Below are 17,308 nucleotides of genomic sequence, written 5' to 3' on the forward strand. Positions count from 1 at the left end.
GACATGGTACCACCGGAGGATCCTGCAATACCACTCCTGGGCATATATCCAAAGAAGTTCCAACTAGTAAGAAAGAACATGTTCCACTATGTTCATAGCAGCCTTATTTATAATAGCCAGAAGCTGGAAAGAACCCAGATGCCCCTCAACAGAGGAATGGGTACAAAAAATGTGGTACATTTACACAATGGAGTACTATTCAGCTATTAAAAAGAATGAATTTATGAAATTCCTAGCCAAATGGTTGGACCTGGAGGGCATTATCCTGAGCGAGGTAACCCAATCACAAAAGAACTCAAATGATATGTACTCACTGATAAGTGGATATTAGCCCAGAAACTTAGAATACCCAAGATATAAGTTACAATTTGCAAAACACATGAAACTCAAGAAGAACGAAGACCAAAGTGTGGACACTGTGCCCCTTCTTAGAATTGGGAATAAAACACCCATGGAAGAAGTTACAGAGACAAAGTTTGGAGCTGAGACAAAAGGATGGACCATCTAGAGATTGCCATATCCAGGGATCCATCCCATAATCAGCTTCCAAACGCTGACACCATTGCATACACTAGCAAGATTTTGCTGCAAGGACCCTGATATAGCTGTCTCTTGTGAGACTATGCTGGGGCCTAGCAAACACAGAAGTGGATGCTCACAGTCAGCTATTGGATGGATTACAGGGCCCCCAATGGAGGAGCTAGAGAAAATACCCAAGGAGCTAAAGGGATCTGCAACCCTATAGGTGGAACAACATTATGAACTAACCAGTACCCCCCGGAGCTTTTGACTCTAGCTGCATATGTATCAAAAGATGGCCTAGTCAGCCATCACTGCAAAGAGAGGCCCATTGGACTTGCAAACTTTATATGCCCCAGTACAGGGGAACGGAATGCCAGGGCCAAAAAGGGGGGGGGAGTGGGTGGGTAGGGGAGTGGGTGGCAGGGTATGCGGGACTTTTGGGATAGCATTGGAAATGTAAATGAGGAAAATATCTAATAATAAAAAAAGAAGGGGTTACTGGGACAGTTGATCCTGAATAGATGGACCTAAGACATTAGCAATGATGAAGAGGAGATCAGCATCACTGAGGCAAAAATCTTTGGAAAGTCTTTTCTGAGAGCACAAAGAAGCTATATTCCAGAGATAGATCTTTTCCTGGCCGCTGGACTTGGTAATGTATAAGAATCTCCCAAGTGATATTGGTTTTAAAGGCACGAAGGAGTCATGGAAAACAGCTGAAGCTTGGCACTGTAAGAAGCAAGGAAAGGCCATGGGTGAATGTGCAGCCTCATTGGCAGTTAAAGTCCCAGGATTGAAGGAGCCATGCAAAGAATTTGAGGCTTGGCACCATAAAGAGCCTATTAGAGACTATTGGTGAAAGTACAGCCTAGTTTTAGTGGAAAATCCAGCATACTGGAGATGCCAGTACCATGGGATGACCACCAAGAACAGCAGCATCAGTGGAGTGGAGTCGACCAGATCTTAGTGAGCTACAGAGTGCAAAGCTGGAGAAGTGACCCAAGCTAATTGGAGGAACCCAAACCATCATGTGTAGATCCTAGTTATTGGAACAAAAAGTTGTGAAGTTGAAGTTGCTCCATGATGTTACAGATGTCAGAGGACATTTCCTAGTGAGGACAAGCTGTTATCAAGGAGTGGATTCAGCCCAAGAGTAAAATTGTGTTACAATAAACAAAGCTGAAAGGTGTTTGAGATCAGGCATCGTGATGCAGAGTTTGGAGTTTGCCCAGGTGGTTTTTGGTCTTGCTGTGGTCCAGTATTTCATCACCATGACATTTTGAAATGGTAATGTATATCCTATGATGTTGGAAGTATGTGATTTGCTTTTTTATTTTATAGAGGATTATAGGTAAGAGATTGTGTAAATCTCAGAAGAGACTTTGAACTTTGGACTCTTTGATATTGTTGAGACTATGATAGACGATGGGGACTTTTTGAAGGTGGAATAAATGTATTTTGCATTGTGCTGTGGCTAGGTATGACCCCCAATGATTCATGTGTTTGAGCAAGCCTATGGGGGGCCAGAGTGTGGAATGTAGTGGTTTGAATAGGCTTGGCCCATGGAAGTGGCCCTATTTGGAGATATGAAATTATTGGAAGAAGTGTAGTTTTCTTAGAGAAAGTATGTCACTGGGTAGCCAGGTCTTTGAGGTCTCACATATATAATTTTAAGTCTGGTCAGTGTGTTCTAGAGCCTCCTCTTGGCTGCTGGTAGAAGAGAGTCTCTTCCTGACTGCCTTGGGATCAAAATGTAGAACTTTTGGCTCCTCCAGCACCAAGACTGCCTGCATTATGCTTCCTACCATCATGATGATGGACTAAATTTCTGAAGCTATAAGCCAGTCCCAATTAAATGTTTGTCTTTATAAGAGTTGCCTTGGTCATGCTGTTCCTTCACAGCAATAAAACCCTAAGACAGTTATCTATAGAGAAAATGGACATTCTTTGATGATTGGAATCACTGGGAGTTTAAGCCATCTACTCTCCACTAGGTAATCCTGGAATTTTTATTTGTTTCTTTTTAGTGTTCTACTCTGCCTTCAGATAATTCTAATTTCCTACTATCTCAATGTACTCCTTCAGATTCCTTGTTTCTGGCTTTCTCCATTTCTCTAATGCTTGTCAAAACAATCTATCTAGAGTATTAGGATTGATGTCACATGATGTCTAACTTTCTGCCCCTCCACCATTGAAGTGTTTAGAAAAGGGTCCTATCCTAATAACTTTGTGTTGAAGTTCCATCATAAGGTGTTGTCTACTGTTCATGATATATAGTTTGGTTTTATTCTTTGTATTCACTATGCTATGTGCTATGCACTTCTAATAAACTCTCCAGGAAAACTACAATAATAAAACTGGTGCGGTGGGCCTAGAATGGTGGTTTAGTGCTACACAGTACTGGCTGCTCTTCAAGAAGACACAGGTTTGATTTGGTTCTCAGCACTAACGTAGCAGTGACTCCAGTCCCAAGGGAAAAGACATTTTTTTCTCATCTCCATGGGCATCAGGCACACAAGTTATACACAAACATACATGCAGGCAAAACACTATACACATAACATAAAATTTAAATAAAAAAGTGTTCTTCTTTCCCAGTAGCTAATGAAGTTTTCTCAAAGGCCTATTAATCATGTGAAGCATGAAGATAGCACCACTAATTACAGAATTTAAATATTTACTTAATAGTATTTTAAATTTAAATTCAAAATTAAATGTGTGCTTTTTAGCTCTCGACTTTCTTACTCTCCTCTCTAGTCCTTTCTCTCTCTCTCTCTCTCTCTCTCTCTCTCTCTCTCTCTCTCTCTCTCCACCCTCCCTCCCTCCCTCCCTCCCTCCCCTCCCTCCCTCCCTCCCTCCCTCCCCCCTCTCTTCACATGGCCATAACTGGCCTCTCTCCCTCTTTCTACCTTCTCTCTTTCCCCCTGCTTTCTACAATAAAGCTCTAATACCATAAAAGTATGAAATGTGCATTTGAATTACTACTGTATAACACAGCACAACTGTAGTACTTGTAGCACTTATAGGAGGTATTACTTTGGTCCACATAGTAACTTGTGTTCTTTCTTAGTGCCTGTGCATAGACCATGTATCATGCCTGAAATTCCTTCTACTTACCCCATGCCTCTCGACTCATAGAGCATTGTTTGGGCATTTACTTCTCTTGCTTCAAAGCTGGGCTTAGTAAAATCTCACTCTCTTTCTGACCTTTCTATCCAAAGTAAGAACCTTCGTAGTTTTTGAGCTCTTAATTTTTTTTTGTTTTCATTTACTGCTTTTTTTTTTACAATGTTAATTAAAACTAAGTATTTCATTTATTAGTCTGCTTCCTAATAGAAGCTTAATGGAGGTATATCCTTTGAGCATTTGTATCTATTAACCTATATATTAAAATCAGTGTAAAATGAAATGAGTGTAAAACATGAGTATAAATTTAATAATTTAAAATTGATTTTTAAGAATTGAGCAAGCTGGAGAGTTGGCTCTGCAATTAAGAGCACTGACTGCCCTTCCAAAGGTCCTGAGTTCAAATCCCAGCAACCACATGGTGGCTCACAACCATCTATAATGGGATCTGATGCCCTCTTCCCATGTGCCTGAAGACAGCTACAGTGTACTTACATATAACAATAAGTAACTCTTAAAAAAAAAAAAAAGAATTGAGCAAGCACTCAATGGCTCTAACTGTAGTTTTCAAAAATGTGTTCCAGGAATATAAAAGTAAAAACAAACAAACAAACAAACAAACACACACCTGAGCCAGGCAGAAGCATTTGTAGGGTTTATGGAAGTCACATTTTTGCCTAGATAGTGAGGAAAATTCTAAGCAGGAGAAACATTCTCTGGAAGAGTATGGAGACATGAAAAGCATGAACCATGTAGGTACAGAGAAATGACATGTGACAGAAGAATTTTGCTGTGCCTCTACTTAAAAACACCCTTCCCTTTTCCTCAACAAGAATTCTTCCTTTTTATGACAAAGGGAGCTTCAGCATCATTTGCTTAATAATCTACCATTGCCTGATGGAAAAATCTCCATTTCATATGTCCTGAATTTCTTTCTGTAAACCAACATTCTATTTTGAGAAATGTGTACATTTATGTTCCACCAAATGGAACCAACTGAGTGAAAAATCAATCAAACAAACAAAACCCCCAAACAAAAAGAACAACAAAACAAACAACCAAACAACAACAGCAAAACACCCAAAGCCTCCCTATTCCCTTTTCTACTTTTATAAAAAATTCACAGAGTCTTTGTCAAGTCTTTGACTCAACCACCTGACTAAGTTAATTTTCTGAACATTTTTTTCTATATCTGAAAACTTTAATATTATTTCAAGGTCAAATAGGCAAAATTTAATCGTTGGTTTTGAAATTCCACTCTACTGTGAAACATTGCTGCTGTTTCCCAATATTGTAGGTAAAACGAACTTGTATAATAAGATTCCTTCTGGGATGGAGATATATATGGCTTCATTGGTAAATGCCTGAATAGCATGCATGAAGCCCTTGGTTTGAGCCCGAATATTACATAGTTCAGCATGGTGGTGAATGACTATAAGCCCAGTACCTGAGAGATAGAGGCTCGGGGTTCCGAATTTACCAGTCATTCTCAGATGCATAGGCAGTTTGAGGCAAGTCTGGCATATATGAAGCCATGTCTCAGAATATAGTAATAATTGACAGTAATAATAAAGATTCATCTGACAAATAGTAAGAAATGACATATGAGAGGAATGAAATTCGCTAAGGATTGAATTTATAATTCAAAGACAAAGCGGTTGAAAACACTTGGGAAATTTGCACATGAGCTCTAGGAAGAATGGAAGGGAAACTCAGGGAGCCCAAACTAAGGGCATGGCCATAAGACCCTTAGATAATGTGACTACATGGATAAAGGAAGCAAACTTTGGAGAAAATTTCCTTTAATGAGACTCCTTTTCTAACTTTTCTAGTTGGTTTTGGTTTTAAATTGATTTTGTTAGCTACTGGAATGAATACATTAGCTTAGAAACCCACTTTTCTCATTCAGCCTTTGATTATAAATTGTGTTTCTTAGAGGCAGCAAAAAGATGGGCCCTGTGTTTTATTCCATCTATTGTGTCTTTTAATAGATTTTATAATTTAATAAATTTTGGAATTTAAAAACCCTCCACTCAGTGCTCATGGATATTTATAGAAAAGGACATAAAAAGATTGCAAAGCCAGAAGTGACAATGGACTTCTGGGTAAGGGTATTTTGTATATACAACAGGGCAAAGGAATGTATGAACTCATAGCCATTATGACAGAAGACACAAGACTTATTCAAACTAAATTCACACAAAAATCCCAGCCGGGCGTGGTGGCACACGCCTTTAATCCCAGCACTTGGGAGGCAGAGGCAGGTGGATTTCTGAGTTTGAGGCCAGCCTGGTCTACAAAGTGAGTTCCAGGACAGCCAGGGCTACACAGAGAAACCTTGTCTCAAAGAAACAAAAAACAAATCCAAAAACAAACAGACAGACAAACAAACAAACAAACAAACAAAAACCAACCCAGCATTGGGATGGGAGTAGAAGGTATCTACACAATCACATCCTTAGCTGGCGGACTATTGATAATTGATTGATGCTTACGTTAATGGTAATTTCTGCTATATTGACTACTTTTCAGAGTAGGCTCTACACCTAATCTAAGAGTTAGTAGAATTGGCAGGTTATAAGGTCATATATATATATATATATGTATATATATATGTGTGTGTGTGTATACACACATGCAGTGAGAGAGACAGAGAGACAGAGAGAGACAGAGAGAGGAGGTAGATTTATTTGGAGATTGGGTAGATCTGAGAGGAGTTGTGGGAATGGATATGAATATGATCAAAATTGTATGAAGTTTCAATGAAATGATTCATAACGATATTTGGCTATACTCTTTGATCAGTGCCTAGTCCAGCAGTCATCAGAAAGCCTGACACTGGTAGCTAATAGGAGTTGATACTGAGATCCACAGGCAAACATTAGGCAGAAAGAGAACTCAGGATGAAGGTGTCCATTTGTTCCTTACTCTTTGAGCTCAAAGACAGCCACCCTCTCCCCCAAAAAAAAACCAGAAGAGAGGAAGAAGAATTGTGGGAGCTAGACACTGGGAGATCACAGCTAAGTGGGGCTCATGGGGGCTCATAGAAACTGGAGTGGCAATCACAGAGCCTGCATTGGTTTGCATTAGATCTTTTGCATATGATGTGGTCGTTATCCTGGTGTTTTGTGGGACTCCTAACAGTGGGAGTGGGTATATCTTTGACTCTTTTGCCTGCTTTGGGGAACCTTTTCCTCCTACTGGGTTGCCTTACCTAGTGTTGATGTTAGGGTTTGAGCCTTGTCTTGTTATATCTCTTGTTTTGTTTGGTTGATGTCCCTGGGAAGCTTGTTTTTTACCTGGGGCAGATGAGGAGGCTTGCAGGAGCTAAGGAATAGATCCAGGGGAATGGGGGGGGGGGGAGAGGAAGTTGAGGCAGTGGAGGGAGGGGAAGCAGCAGTTGGAACATATTTTATGAGAGAAGAATAAATTTAAGTAAAGAAACAAAAATGTCAAACCCATAACTTTGTATGCTAATTTTAAGAACTAATAAAAACAATTTATTTATTTATTTATTTATTTATTTATTTATTTATTTATTTATTTATTTATGGTTTTTCGAGACAGGGTCTCTCTGTATAGCCCTGGCTGTCCTGGAACTCACTTTGTAGACCAGGCTGACCTCGAACTCAGAAATCCACCTGCCTCTGCCTCCCGAGTGCTGGGATTAAAGGCGTGCGCCACCACGCCCGGCTAAAAACAAATATTTTTTAAAAATAAATAAACTTGGTGAAAAATCCTGAAGACTTTTTCAGAGATCTTAACAATAAGTCATGTGATCAGCCCACACATGGGTTGTTTCTAATGAAGCACACACTGGCCTTTTCATTCTCTACTTACCATCACCTTAGGACTGTGATCCCTGAATTACGGAGGTCAAGGACTATCCTACACATAGCTCAGATGAACTGAGGTGTAGTTATGGATACTAGTATAAGCACTAACCATCAGTTAAACTTATATGGTGCTAACCTTGAAGGTATACATAATGCATGACCTATGGGTACTTTGCCTATTATCCTACTAATTTACTTGACACTCAAAAGAACCAGGTAGAGAATTGTCACTGGAGAGATCTGTAGCTTCCACCAGGGTGATATTCAGCAAGACCACAAGAGTGAGGACATAAAACTGTACCCTCAGTTGAACAATGACATGGAAGTGGGGCGATTCCCCAACGCCAAATAAACAGAAGAAAATTAGCAACAAATTCAGCCTAGGAAGGTGCAGAGATAAAGATGTCTGAACTGTTGAGTAGATCAAATGTTCCAAAGTGACAAGGGAAGCAAGCATAGTACCAATCCTTAGTGACTCAACCATGGCCCCATGTGCCTGTAATGGAACATAGAGACAAAGGACATAATTGTACTAATGCTGCATCCATCTTGAGTTTCCTACTTACAGGGGGTCAATTAAAATGTTTTTTTTTTTTTTTTTTTGGTGGTGGTGGGGGAGCTGTTTTACCCTTTTGGAATAGGAATGTCTGTCTTATGTCTGCCTCACCATTATAGACTCAAACCAGATTATATTAATTTAAAAGGCTTATAGCTAGAGAGACATCTATTCCAGGAAGAAATATGACTTGAGACTCACTCTTATCAGATTAAGATGAAACTTTCTACTTCTGGAATAATGCCCTAATGAGTTACAAATTTGGAGACTAGTAGGATTCAATGAGTTTATTTTGCAATATAAGAAGGACATAATATAAGAAGGAGTAATTCTGTGATTTCCCACGTGAAATAGGGAAGATGAATGCTGATAAAGGCTGGCTGATAATGAGTGCTCTGCTGTCATGGATGGGTTAGTGTTGGTGACCTTGGTCAGTGTTTTATCACAGCAACTAGAATACCAACTTACACTCATGTTGTGGTAAATATCATTTGGGGGTTTCAACCTCACCTTAGATCATTTAGTTTCAAATAAAAGAGACAAATCCTTTTACATGTATAATAAGCCTTAAAGCATTAGATCTGGGCAGATGCCAACCCTATATGCTATCTTATCTACTTGTCTGTCTAGAACCCTGAGATATCATCTACCAATTTCTGCCTGGGCTGCTCCTCCAAGAGGCTGGCCCTCATGGTCATGTGCTCACAATCTCCCTACTCTATGGTGACTTCTTCCTTCTCCACCTCTCTTTTTGTGGTCTTTGCCTCTGACCACAAGCCCTGGAAACTTTACTCTTCCCCTTCTCTTTTGCCCAGACCAGGCTGTTTGCATGTTTATTAACTAACTAAGGACAAGGCTTACATTAAAATGCCTGGTATATGTAAGGATACAACTGTCTTGAAGCAGCCAGATCTTGAGGTACACAATTTAGCCTTTGAATACAGACAGTACCAGAACAACCCCCTACACAGTCATTCTGTGTCCTACACTATAGAAAGCAGAAGAAACCTAGGAAAGTATTGTAAAGGCAGTTATCCTGCCCCCCCCCCCCGAGTTTGAAAGAAGAGAAATACATGTAAGAGATCATTCCACAGATTTATGAATTTTAATATGTAACATAGTATTTTATAACATTTCATTCATTTTAATTGGCTGTTCATGTTAAAAGACTTTTAACCTTACTGGCATAAAGCAAAGGAGACCACGTTCCTTCTAGTATTTAAAAGCATAAAGACAAGGAAAACCACAGTTTATTATGTATAGTTTTGCTGAATAAAAAAATGGCCACCTGGTCACAGAATACCCTGCTACAAATGTTAAGTTTATCTAGAAGTCCTTCTTCCCCCTACTGCCTCTTTCAAGTATTTCTAAATGTGTGTCCTTTGGACTATTCTTCCATTGGCTAACAGTTACTGCCCATCCTATGCTCTGGGCACTGTTTCCAAGGAGATGTAAAGAAACATGTACCAAGGGCCCAAGGGCAGCCACTGAAGCCCAGCTTGATGAACCAATGAGTTCACTGAGGACTGGCTTACAGTGAGCTACTTACAAACAATGAATTACTTACAGGGCTGTATGTGAGGGGCTACTCATAGGAAGAGAAATGATTCAATGACAATGACATCATCAAAGTCCACATAAGCACTGATGACATCAAATGAAAGCTGGGAACCTGAATCAGCAGATGCAACCTGCAGGCCATTCACAGTCTCTTTCAGGTAGTTCATGTGTCTGAGGCTTTTCTAGAAAATGTAGCTGTTCTCTGCTTCTCTTAGGTGGCTCGTATGGTGTACTTCTTCCAGGAAGCTTGCCTAGGTCACACGCTGTCAGCATTCCTTACTGCTTATATATGCTTGGAAGAGTGAGGCTGACTGTACTTGGTCAATTTCAGTGACATTTTAAAGCTAGTGGGTTGTTTATGGTTGGAGCATAATGAATTTTCCTGTACGGTAGAATGTTTCCCTTCCCTATAGAATACCCTGTTGTTTCTCCTGTCTAGCTTCAAACATTCTGGGTTTTAATGAGCTCCCCTCTAAGATGGAAGACTTTTAACTTTGAAAAAAAAACTTTCTATGGGAAGAATCCATCCATCTCCCCAGTCCATACATCTACTAAATGAATGGGCTAGAGAACTTTAGTAGGTCAGACCTTCTCATATTTGACCCTTTCAATTGGGAAGGTCATAAGTAGAATTAGAAGATTTATGTTCCAGACAACTGAAGAATAACAATTAAAATATGACTCTCTTTCTCTCTTGTGCATGTATGTCCATACACACGCGCGCGCGCGCGCGCGCGCGCGCACACACACACACACACACACACACACACACACACACACACAGAGAGAGAGAGAGAGAGAGAGACAGAGACACAGAGAGAGAGACAGAGAGAGAGAGGCAGAGACAGAGAGAGGCTTTCTTATAAGATGTTCATTTCATGAATAACCACTAATTTGTTACAGTAGCCAGCAGCCTACCTTTGTTTCACATTCTTTGGACAATTACATATCATCCACCAGTGCTAGGATTTTGGAAGACAATGCCACCATTTGTGGTGGAAAATTCTATGACTTGGAAGTGAGTCTGGAAAAAGCACTATATTTTTGTTTGTAGTTGTATTAATAGGTACTTGTAAATTACCTTATTTATTTATTTATTTATTTATTTATTTATTTTAGAAGGAAGCAAGGTTGCTGGGATGACTCACCAAATAAAGGCGCTTGCTGTAAAAGCCCAAGGAACCCAAGTTTGATTTCTGGAACCCACAGAAGGATAAAACTAACTCCAGAAATTCGTTCACACATACAGACATGCTTGTGCACATATGAACTTGCACACAGATACAGTGATAATAAAAAAATTAAAAATGATAACAGTTTAGGAGGCAACAGACAAGCTGGGATCACAGTACTTCTCTTTCCTCAGACCCAGGAGAGGAAAATGGATGGGGATTTGAATCTAGGATTACATGAGGAACAGCTCAACTTCACGAAGCCCTGTCTGTGCTGCCATTTTCATTATCTGATACAGTGGAGATGATGGGGTAGAGGGTATGAAAACAAGACATTCAATATAAAGGAAGAATGACAATAAAGAAATGTACTTTCAATATCCAGGATAAGTCATGAAAAAAGTGCATTTTTGGAAATTTTAAGCAGTTGTTTTCTAAATGACTAAAGCTATTATGGAAAGATATTTTATACCTGGAAGTATTTCTCCAATATATACAGAAGATACCAAACTCCCACAGGACACTAAAGTGTCCAATCACAAATGAACACATGGTATGTACTCACTGATAAGTAGATATTAGCCCAAAAGTTCAGAATACCCAAGATGGAATTCACAGATGACATGAAGCTCAAGAAGAAGGAAGACCAGTCCTTCAGTCCTTCTTAGGAGGGAGAACAAAATAACCACAGGAGGAAACATGGAAACAAAGTGTGGAGTAGAGACTAAAAGAAAAGCCATCCAGAGACTGCCCCACCTGGGGATCCATCCCATATACAGTCATCAAATGCAAACACTATTGTGGATGCCAGCAAGTGCTTGCTGACAGGAGCCTGATTTAGCTGTCTCCTGAGAGGCTCTGCCAGAGCCTGACAAATACAGAGGTGGATGCTCACAAACAACCATTGGACTGAGCATGGAATCCCAATGTAGGAGTTAGAGAAAGGACTGAAGGAGCTGAATGGGTTTGCAACCACATAGGGAGAACAACAATATCAACCAATCAGAGCTCCCATGGACTAAACCATCAACCAAAGAGTACACATGGAGGGACCCATGGCTCCAGCTGCATATGTAGCAGAGGATGGTCTTGTCAGGCATCAATGGGAGAAGAGGCCCTTGGTCCTGTGAAGGCTAGATGCCCCAGTGTAGGGTAATGCCAGGGTGGGGAGGCAAGTGTAGGTGGGTGGGTGGAGGAACACCCTCATAGACGCAGGGGGAAGGGGAATGGCATAGGGAATTTCTGGAAGGGAAACCAGGAAGGGTGATAACATTTGATATGTAAATAAAGAAAATTTCCAAAAAAAGAAAAGGGAAAGAAAAGATTTATTTCTGGGTTAACAATTTTGAGATGGGTGATTGGCCCCATCCTTCAACTAGGGGCAGTGACTACCTATTGAAGGTGGTCTCTACAGGGGTCTGTCTCCCCTTTGTTGGGTATTTTGGCTAAAATCATCACTGTTAGGTCATGGAAACCACTCACTTTTCTGGCATCTAGGAGTTTCTAGTGGATAGCTCCAGTTTACCATCCCCCCACTGCTACATATTTCTATCTGATTTCCTGAGCCACTGTACTTTTGTCCTTCCAATACCTAATCCTACCCCCTTGTTTTCCTTCCCTCTTCTTTTTCTTCCCAAGTTTCTCCCTTCCTCTACCTCCTCTGATTATTTTGTGTCCACTTCTAAGTGGGATGGAAGCTTCCACACTTTGGATTTCCTTCCTGATAAGCTTCATATGGTCTGTGAGTTATATCGTGGATATTCTGATCTTCGGGATAATATCCACTTATCAGTGAGTACACACCGTGTTTATCTTTTGTGGTCTGGGATACCTCACTCAGGATGTTATTTTCTAGTTCCATCTATTTACCTGCAAATTTCATGAAATCATTATTTTTTAATAGCTGAGTAGTACTCCATTGTGTAAATGTACCACATTTTCTATGTCCATTCAACTGTTGAGTGACATCTGGGTTGTTTCCAGCTTCTGACTATTATAAATAAGGCTGCTATTAACATAGTGGAGCATGACATGGACAAAAACTGGAACAGAGACTGAAACAAAGGCCATCCATAGACTACCCCACCTATAGATCCATCCCATCTGCAGACACCAAACCTGGCTATTGCTGATGTCAAGAAGCACTTGCGGACAAGAGCCTGGTCAGATCAAGTCATCCTCGACTACATATGTTTGTGGAGCCATGGATCCCTCCATGTATACAATTTGGTTGATGGTTTAGTCTCTGAGAGCTCTGAGAGCTCTGGGTGGTCCAGTTAGTCGACATGGTTCTTCCTATGGGGTTGCAATCCCCATAGGGCCTGTCCAGGGAGTAAAAAGTTCTTGTCCTAACATTGGATTTGTAAAATTGGAAATAGCCAGCTTAAAGCCAACCCGATCTGAATATGGTTTTTCATCCTTTCTTAGACACTTTTGTCTTAAGTATATGAGAACATATGAAAGAGTCTATGTGCTTCTTTGCCAAAGGGGAGATCCAAAAGAAATGAAGTGGGTCTTCAATGTAGCTACAGTGTTGTCAATCCAAGCATGTCCTAGTCTCACCATAATTGAGATAAGCCAGGCCAGGCCCAACAGTTCCAACCACCAGGCTTCAAGCAGGCTGAAGGAAAGTGCAATGACACTGATGATCATTCCAGGCAACAGGTTGGACGATGGCTTGTAGGTACTTGGTTGAAAGGGGGAGAAAGGTTCCTATGTAAGATTGAAAGAACCTACCGAAATCTTAGCCAAGACTATGACTCTATGGTGATGATACAAACATCTACAAACTGACTGAATGTGTACATTCCAGGCTGGGGATAAAGTATAGGAGATATAAGAGATAATATAATATAAATAATATTATAAAGATAACTAATGCCATTCATAAAGTCATTTTCTTTTTTTTTACTTTTTAAAAAATTTTTATTATGTATTTTCCTCATTTACATTTCCAATGCTATCTCAAAAGTCCCCCATTCCCACCCCCCCACTCCCCCTTTTCGGCCCTGGCGTTCCCCTGTACTGAGGCATATAAAGTTTGCGTGTCCAATGGGCCTCTCTTTCCAGTGATGGCCGACTAGGCCATCTTTTGATACATATGCAGCTAGAGTCAAGAGCTCCGGGGTACTGGTTAGTTCATAATGTTGTTCCACCTATAGGGTTGCAGATCCCTTTAGCTCCTTGGGTACTTTCTCTAGCTCCTCCATTGGGGGCCCTGTGATCCATCCATTAGCTGACTGTGAGCATCCACTTCTGTGTTTGCTAGGCCCCGGCATAGCCTCATAAGAGAGAGCTATATCTGGGTCCTTTCAGCAAAATCTTGCTAGTGTATGCAATGGTGTCAGCATTTGGAAGCTGATTATGGGGTGGATCCCTGGATATGGCAGTCTCTAGATGGTCCATCCTTTTGTCACAGCTCCAAACTTTGTCTCTGTAATTCCTTCCATGGGTGTTTTGTTCCCAATTCTAAGAAGGGGCACAGTGTCCACACTTTGGTCTTCGTTCTTCTTGAGTTTCATGCGTTTAGCAAATTGTATCTTATATCTTGGGTATCCTAAGTTTCTGGGCTAATATCCACTTATCACTGAGTACATATTGTGTGAGTTCCTTTGTGATTGGGTTACTTCACTCAGGACGATGTACTCCAGGTCCACCCATTTGCCTAAGAATTTCATAAATTCATTCTTTTTAATAGCTGACTAGTACTCCATTGTGTAAATGTACCACATTTTCTGTATCCATTCCTCTGTTGAGGGGCATCTAGGTTCTTTCCAGCTTCTGGCTATTATAAATAAGGCTGCTATGAACATAGTGGAGCATGTGTCCTTCTTACCAGTTGGGGCATCTTCTGGATATATGCCCAGGAGAGGTATTGCGGGATCCTCAGGTAGTACTATGTCCAATTTTCTGAGGAACCGCCAGACTGATTTCCAGAGTGGTTGTACAAGCTTGCAATCCCACCAACAATGGAGGAGTGTTCCTCTTTCTCCATATCCTCGCCAGCATCTGCTGTCACCTGAATTTTTGATCATAGCCATTCTGACTGGTGTGAGGTGGAATCTCAGGGTTGTTTTGATTTGCGTTTTCCTGATGATTAAGGATGTTGAACATTTTTTCAGGTGCTTCTCTGCCATTCGATATTCCTCAGGTGAGAATTCTTTGTTCAGCTCTGAGCCCCATTTTTTTTTAATAAAGTCATTTTCTTTTTTTTTTAATTAGGAATTTTCTTCGTTTACATTTTCAATGCTATCCCAAAGGTCCCCCATACCCACCCCCCCAATCCCCTACCCACCCACTCCCCCTTTTTGGCCCTGGCGTTCCCCTGTACTGGGGCATATACAGTTTGCAAGTCCAATGGGCCTCTCTATCCAGTGATGGCAATCACTAGATGGTCCATCCTTTCATCACAGCTCCAAATTTTGTCTCTGTAACTCCTTCCATGGGTGTTTTGTTCCCATTTCTAAGAAAGGGTAAAGTGTCCACACTTTGGTCTTCGTTCTTCTTGAATTTCATGCGTTTGGCAAGTTGTATCTTATATCTTGGGTATCCTAAGTTTCTGGGCTAATATCTACTTATCAGTGAGTACATATTGTGTGAGTTCCTTTGTGATTGGGTTACCTCACTCAGGATGATGCCCTCCAGGTCCATCCATTTGCCTAGGACCCAGATATAGCATTAATAATAATTTATGGATGATAGGTGTAAATCAGGATTGCCACAGTGAATGCAGTCTATAGGAGAGGGTCAAATTCTGTTTTTCCTGTTGTGTGAGTGGGGTAACAATATGGAACCTAGAACCTCACCCTTTCTGAGCAAATGGTCTGACGACAAGCTTATCTACTCTGATTCTTTTTCAGGTGGATAATTTATTTAGACTGAGATATGAACAGAAATGGGAGAAATCTTTTATCCTGATGTATTCATTTGCTTATAATAGAATATATTTGTGGGACCACCATATATCATAAAAGTTATACTACAGCACTGAAATCGCCCTATGTAAAGTGTACATAGAAACCCAGTAGGTGAGATTTGGCTGAAAAGTGCAGAAGAGGAGAGTTGTAAGAGGGAAAAAACATGTTATAGAACAAGAATCTAGTGCCTGACAACTGAGGGACTGTGACTAGACCTTCCCAGCTAGGAAAAGTTAGTGGTGATGTGAACTCTGAACTACACCTGAAAGTGTCTTTTTTTTGCCATGGGTAGAGTTCCACAATTAGTAGGCTCAATCCTTGTAAAAATCTTGCTTGAGTATAGTTTTGATATACTAAGGGAGGAGGTGACTGTATTCATGATATGTTAGGTGAGAAGTAAAATAAAAGTATCAAGAACATCATTCAGGAAACCCTGGAAATAAATAATACCCAAGGAAGATGGGAAGGCAGGAATTAGAGAAGAATGTTCCCTGTGGAGTAGAAGCCCTCTATGAATTAAGGCACTGCCCAGAAGGGAGTAGGAATGGACTCATGTGCACATGCGCATGCATACACCCACACCCACACCCACACCCACACCCACACACACACACACACACATATGTATGTATATCAAGGAAAGGTTGATAATTGAGAAGTTAAAATTATCTGGCCCACAGAAATGAAACTAAATATATTTTATATGCTATTATACATTAAATCACAGTATCATTGGCCAGTCAATATCATTATTAAGTGAGTAGTCATTGCAATAGCAGACTATTTTTTCCTGGGCAATGGAAGTGTTGAACACACAAATTTAGTTAATGCTATAGTAAACACAAAAACTAAAGAAAGAAATTCAAATTAGTACTTTCTCAGCTATTGAAATGTCCTTTTCTTCTCATGTGTTAACGATAAATAAATAATTCCAGTTCTCTGCCCTCAAGTTGTTGTTTATTATTATTAAATAACTTACAGACAGTGGCATAGATTTATACCTACTGGTTATTTAAACTTCATGAAATGCCTTCAACTCTCTGGAGAAAATGCACTGAATACATATAACATAATAATAAAATAATAATATGCCCAAAGATAAACTGTGTGCCTGTGCTTTCATATTGAGAGCATCATGGGTGTTCTCCAGTACAGGTTGTTTATAAATGAGGCCCCCGGCTGTTGCTGAGAGTCTCAGTCAGAAAACGGGAGCAAATGGGGGATAATAATCCTGATTATAATAGGAGGCTGTTTCTCTAGTGAACCAGGGTGAGTTACACTCTCCATAGGAATAAACTGCTCAGTCAGTGACTCCTACCAAGTACCATGTGCTAAATCACCTCTTTCCAGGTACTAAATGATGCCTTGGAAAAATTAATGGGTGAGTGGTTTACTCTGCAAGCATTTTAGCCCCTGTGAGCCAACACAGGATTCCAACCAATTAAGTTTTGGAGGGCAGCATTAGTCCTCGAAAGAACAGTTTAAAGGTGTAGAGTTGAAGAAGCAATATAGAAACTAGTCCCCACTGTGTAGTAAAGATGGGACTGCTCACATGGGGAAGGCATTCAGAGGCAGCAGATCTATTTCCCTCAGGGACCAGTGCAATGGGTGAAGAGGATG

Source organism: Mus musculus, chromosome 3 (assembly GCF_000001635.26).
Source record: "Mus musculus strain C57BL/6J chromosome 3, GRCm38.p6 C57BL/6J".
Taxonomy (NCBI): domain Eukaryota; kingdom Metazoa; phylum Chordata; class Mammalia; order Rodentia; family Muridae; genus Mus; species Mus musculus.